This window comes from Triticum dicoccoides, chromosome 3B, assembly GCF_002162155.2.
Source record: "Triticum dicoccoides isolate Atlit2015 ecotype Zavitan chromosome 3B, WEW_v2.0, whole genome shotgun sequence".
Lineage (NCBI taxonomy): Eukaryota > Viridiplantae > Streptophyta > Magnoliopsida > Poales > Poaceae > Triticum > Triticum dicoccoides.
The window spans coordinates 327098695-327105057 of NC_041385.1; the positions used below are offsets into that span (position 1 = coordinate 327098695).

Sequence of the window (6363 nt, forward strand, 5' to 3'; positions counted from 1 at the left end):
TGACAAACTCCCCTTTGGGCTATGTCATGGGTGGCCCCGATGCCAACTCTTGACATCCGCCACCTTCGTGGCTGCCACCGTCTTGGCAAAACTAAAACAAACTCGTCCCAAACAGGGACGCCAGTACTGTACAACTCGGGCACACAAGGTTATGCCTGCCTACCGGGACATGGTAGCATAAGTGCATAACCTTCCCTAGCACCAGCAAGAGGCATGGCAATGGACCGAATTATGGCCTGCCCATCCGGGCAAATGTGGATGCACTCGTGATTTCGATTCGGTGGCACCATGATTCAAGCAAAAATTGTTCAAGTTGGATTATCATCATGTTTAACTTGAATGCAAATGATTCGACTCATAGTATGAAATGTGGTGTATGGGGTCATGACAAGATGAATATGAGTAACTAATGCATCATACTCAGTCATAGCATATAACCCGAGCTTCTACTGTCTATAGTAGTAAGATGACATGAAATAAATCTAGTGCAAATTCTTTTATCAAGTGGATCATTTAAAGAGCAAAGCATATAATGAATTTAAATTCAAAAGAAACCATTGCCATTGCAATGCCATCCTTGCAAATGAATGATGTGGCTTGCCTTAGTTCAGAGGAGTGTCACAATACTCCTGGTCTTCTCCAACACAACTAGGATCTTCTTAAAGTAGTTTAAATGCAAAACAAAAATGTCACATAAAGCATTTTATTGCACCAGAAATTCTACACAGCAAGGAAAATTCTCAAACTTTGAAAACAGAAACTTTAGCTCAAGACAAAACTACTGCAAAAAGTTTAAACTCATTTGGACTTATAGAACATGATTTATAGCCGGTCAAATATTTGGTCAAATATGAATTTAAATTTAATTAAACATAATTTCCAGAAGAGGCCACATCGAAGGCGTATTTTTCCAAGGCACCTCCACTGGAAAACGGTTAGGGGCGAGAGAGACCGGCTGACAGGTGGGCCCCCCTATCAGGGTTAGAGAGAGAGAGAGAGAGAGCACGACGACACTGTCGCCAGTGGTTCATCAGCGAGGAGGCAACGACGGTCATCGGTGATGGTCAGGATGTGTTCAGCATGACGTGGGGAGCACGTACGTACCTAAAGCATAGCCAGAGGTGGATGGACGGGGACGTAGGCTTAGTCTCCTAAGACGGTGGGTGGTGGAGCCCGTCGGAGTTGTTGGTTCTGGCGACAATCTGACAAACCGGCTGCACCAACACGCTCAGGAGATCACGAGGGGCTCGACTGCGGCAGTGGGCAAAGGAGAGAGTGGCCGGAGGGAGTGGATAGTCGTGGGGGATTCGTGGCCAACTCCACCGAGGATCAGAGGCAGGAGGCCCTCCTGGCCTTGCCTCATGTGCTAGGGGCATCAATTGGCCAGGGTGAGTGAAAGTGATGGCTAGAACGGCTCGAGAGTGGTTGAGGGTGTCATGGATTAGGGGGTCCTCGGGCTGCTGGCCTATTTCTAATGGGCCGGCTTGGTGGACCATGCCGGATTCAGTCAGGGAAGGCCAAGCTACAGATAACACCGTACTAGAGGAGGAAACTTACAAAGCCTTGGTGTATCCTCCAAGTGTAGCGCCCAAGATGCGATTGTATCCCAATCACGTGATGAATTCATGATTGGGGCACAATCGCATTTCGAGCGCATAGCAAGGTGGATATCATTACAACATACCATGTACTGAATAGATGAGAATACAAGATAAAGGCTTACCCTCGCCACAAGCAACAACATGAATACAATCATTCATCAATACATAGCAATCATCATACAAAAGAGCAGGATCCGACTACCGATGAAATCAAACAAAAAAGAAGAACGACATCCACCCTGCTAATCCCAAGCTCCTGACCCGGAACCTATCCCTTGATCGAAGAAGAAGAACTCCAAAAGCAATCAAGCTCGCTCTCACATCAGATAATCGCATTACCTGTACCTGCAACTGTTGTTGTAGTAATCTGTGAGCCACGAGGACTCAACAATCCCATTACCATGGGTATCAAGACTAGTAAAGCTTAAAGGATATGGAATGGGTAAGTGGTAGCAAGTGATTAAGTATTGTATGGTGGCTAACTTACGAGTACAGGAGTAAGATGAGAAACTACGCAAACGGTCACAAACTAGTAATGATCAAGAAGTGACCCTGAACTACTTACGTTCAAACATAACCCCACCGTGTTCTCTTCTCGAACTTACTCAAAAAGAGATGGTCACGGTTACACACGCAGTTGGTGTATTTTAATTCGGATCTGGTGTCAAGTTCTCTACAACCGGATATTAAAAACTCCCATCTGCGACATAACCGCGGGCACAACTTTCAAAAGAGTAAACCCTGCAGGGCTGTCCCAACTTAGCCCACGACAAGCTCATGATTCGTGAAGACAATCCTCCATCGCGGGACAACCCGATCAAATTCGGGATCCCAATGCACAAGACATTTCGACAGTGGTAAAACAAAACCAGCAAGACCTCCCAACGTGCCGACACCCTAATAGTAGCCGCACGTATCTCGTCTTAGGCCACAACCGGATGAGCAGTCTGTACAACTAAACACTAGCCCTCGAGTTACCTCAGGGTGGGGCTGCAAGGGGCTCTTGGTTGGACCAACACTCAGGAGGAGCACTAGCCCGGGGTTGTTAATTAAGTCCTCGGGGTTCGGAAAGTCCCTATGCAAGTTTTAGTTGTTATTAGGCAAATGGTAAAACCAATGTTGGGCCTTGCTGGAGGAGTTGTATTCAAAGCGAATTGTCAAGGGGGGGCATAAACCTGGACCATGTTAGGACCGCAAAATCAAGGAACATAACACCAGTATGACAGAAACTAGGGCGACAAAAGTGGAACAAAACACCAGGCAAAAGGCCGAGCCTTCCACCCTTACCAAGTATATAGATGCATTAATTAAATAAGAGATATTGTGATATCTCATGATATCTATGTCTCAACATGGAACAACCTGCAACTGCACCTGCAACTAGCAATGCTATAAGAGGGGCTGAGCAAAGCGGTAACATAGCCAAACAACGGTTTGCTGGGATGATGGAAAGGTTAGAGGCTGTTTCATGGCATATTGGGAGGCTTGATAAACAAGTGGTGGGTAGCGCGATATGGAGATAGCATCGAGACAACTAGCATAGCAAATATAATAGTGAGATCCAAGGTGACGGCCATCTTGCCTGAAATCCCGCTATGAAGAAGACCGAGTCCATGAAGTAGACGAACGGGCATAGTCGAATGAATCCTCACAATCCGCAACATTACCAGACCTAAGAAGCAACACCAAAAAAAGCAAACAACATGGTGAACACACAAGCATAAACATGGCATGATGCACAAACAAGTATGATGCATGTCTGGTTTAAATGTGCATGGCATGGCAAAGTGCGACAAACAATACTATAAATTATGTGGAGCTCAATATGCAACGAGTTGCATATTGACAAAACATCACATTCAATTATTTAGTTCGCTCTCGTTCATGTACAAGACAATATTAAATATTGGTTAACATGGCAAGAGGTGAAGCAGAAGTAAACTAACTATTTAGGCAAGTTTAAATGAGGCCGAAACAACAAACAATAATTCCGGAAAATCCCCATGTGCATATTTTGAATTTGCTACCATTCTGTCCTATACACAATTTTATAGTTCTTAAACATGCAAAATAAAGCCACCATATTAATCTATGCATTTTCCACCCCAATTACATATAAAGTTTATTTAATTCGGAGCTATGGTTATTTAGTTATGAAATAAATCATTTTAACATGTTATTTATGCAAACTTAATCAAACAGCAAGTTTAAAAACTTTAAACATGGATGAAAGTTGCATGTTATTAAACTAGATGAAATTCTATGCATTTTTCATGTATAGAGTATTTACATATGATGCATGGTCAATGAGGTATTAATGCATGAACATGGAGGGGGCTTTCTGTAAAACCGGCGTTCTCTGGATAATGTCTAAAATCACAGCAGGGGAAAAAAACACATCGGGTCGAAAATGAATTGAACTGGGCTGCTTGGCTGCTCACATTGGGCCTCAGGAGGCGCTGGGTAGCTGGGCTGCGAGCGAAGTAGAGGAGGCCTCACGCGGCGAGTGGCACTCGTCCAGGCTGGCGCTGGACTGGGCTGCTCACCATGGGCCAAGGCCTAGTCAGTGGAGAGGCTTGGGCCAGGCAGAGCCAGCTGGGCCGAGGCGAGGCTGGCCTAGGCGCGTGCGGTCGTGGTCAACGCTCGGGATGAGCGAGCGAGACAGGGGTTGCGGGCGCGGTCCTATGCTCGACAGGGTGCAGAAGCAGAGCAGCGGCGTCGGGGATCTCCTGCGCGGCGGCGAAGGACGAAGGGCGAGAAACTGGGCACGATGGAGGTCGAGGAGGGGTCTCCCGACAGCGAGCTGCTCCACCGGTTGCTTCCTGTACGAATGAGAAAAGGAGGAGGTTCAGAGAGGGGGAAACAGCAGACGAGGAGGCAGGGCAACGGAGCGACGAGGCGCGGCTCACCCGAGGGGCTGGCGAAGCCGGCAAGCAGAGGCGGGACGAGGGACGCCTCCCTAGTGGTGATGTACGGCTTCAGGGCGTTGAGGCCTAGCGATGGCCAACGCAAGGAGGTAGAGACGCCTCGCGTCATTTGCAGGCGAGCGGGAGGATACGAGGTCGGAGGCGAAGGTGGGACATGGCGCCGGTGGGACTTGGCATGGAGGAAGGAGGTCCGACGGGGGCACGAGGGTGTAGGGCGTTGGGGTGACCGGATCCGGTCGCGGGAGGAAGGGGAAGAGGGAGGGCGAGGAGGCATCCCGCGCAAAGCTCCTGCGAGGTCCCCATGGCGGCGCTGCTGCGAGGAAAACACAGAGAGGGGCGAGATGTAAGCGGAAGGAAGGAACCAGAGGAAGGAAAGGGAGAGGTGGCGCGATGGGGCCGACCTGGTCATGGGCTCCGGTCGCGGGAGCACGGGTGACAGCGAACGGGAGGCCTGGAGGAGCTGCAGGCAACGGGGCCGAGGGGAACTCCTCGCTCGGGCGTCAGGGCGAACACGGGGATGAGGAGGAGCTCGAGGCTCGGGCGAGGAGTGGATCGAGGGGGCTCGGGTTGGTTCGAAGCTGAAAACGAGGGGGCGGTCGGTGCGATCTGGTTGGTTGGAATGGATCAGGAGGGGATCCCGAGGTGGGTGGCGGCGGCCAGGAGGATTCCTAAGAATTAGGGATTGGTCTAATATATATAGTGGAGGAATCCGAGTTGGGTTATCCGAACCCTCCGATCGCAAACGGACATTCGAGAAATATAGGCTAGGTGGGTCCGATGAGAAACAGAAGATGTTTTAGGGATGTTTGGGGATGATCCGAATCCATCAGTCATGACAGCCGGGTTCGGGTTCGGGTAAGTTTTCGGACGCGTGCGAGGGGCTCTGCGCACTGTGCAGAGAGGGGACATCTAGACAAGACGGGACCTCAAAGACAATGGGGGTCTGACAAAAGGCCACGGGGACAAGAGGGGTTTTGTTGGTCTCGGAGAAAGAGAGAAGAGAGCGGTCTGGTTGGTCTGAGAGAAGGTCAACAAAGACAAGCGGTCTCACAACATGCCACGGAGATAAGAAGGGAAGCAACAATGACAAATGGCTACGAGTTTTATGAAAACATGCGGATGCAATGCATGATGCCATGATGAAATAGCAGACGAAAAATATAAGGCAACAACGAAACAACAAACAAATAAAACATAAGGCCATGATGCCATGATGAAACAACAAACAAATAAAACATAAGGCAACAACGAAAAACATAGAAGGCTTCTGGAGCGTTTGTCTCGGGTTCTCACACCAAGTCTAGATGATGAAGATAGAAAGTTTATCCCTTGAGGGCGCTTGATCATATGTAACCCTAGGTACCTCTGGTGTCTATATAAACCAGAGGATTTAGTCTGTAGAGGCTAGAAGAACCATCATCCTACTCATCCAGGGTTTAGTTCACTCGATCTCGAGGTAGATCGACTCTGTAACCATCATATACACACATCAATATAATAAAGAAGGATGTAGGGTTTTACCTCTTCGAGAGGGCCTGAACATGGGTAAATATTGTCCCTGCATTTATTGTTCCCCATCGATCCAAGATCAACAGCTCGGGACCCCCTACCCGAGATCCGCCGGTTTTGACACTGACATTGGTGCTTGATGTCTACCACACAACTTATTCTTGTAGACTCATGTTGGGCCTCCAAGCACAGAGTTTTGTAGGATAGTAGCAATTTTCCCTCAAGTGGATGACCTAAGGTTATCAATCTATAGGAGGCGTAGGATGAAGATGGTATCTCTCAAACAACCCTGCAACCAAATAACAAAGAGTCTCTTGTTGTCAAGA

General features: G+C 48.4%; 1 long non-coding RNA gene across 1 annotated transcript; it reads right to left on the reverse strand.

Moving 5' to 3' along the window:
* Window positions 1–3205: 3205 nt before the first annotated feature.
* On the reverse strand, window positions 3206–5174 carry LOC119281265. The gene is made up of 4 exons (XR_005138336.1): window positions 4930–5174; window positions 4511–4841; window positions 4043–4423; window positions 3206–3273 (listed from the first exon to the last, which is right to left on the reverse strand). It is a non-coding gene; the product is annotated as an uncharacterized LOC119281265 (long non-coding RNA).
* Between the last annotated feature and the right edge of the window lie 1189 nt (window positions 5175–6363).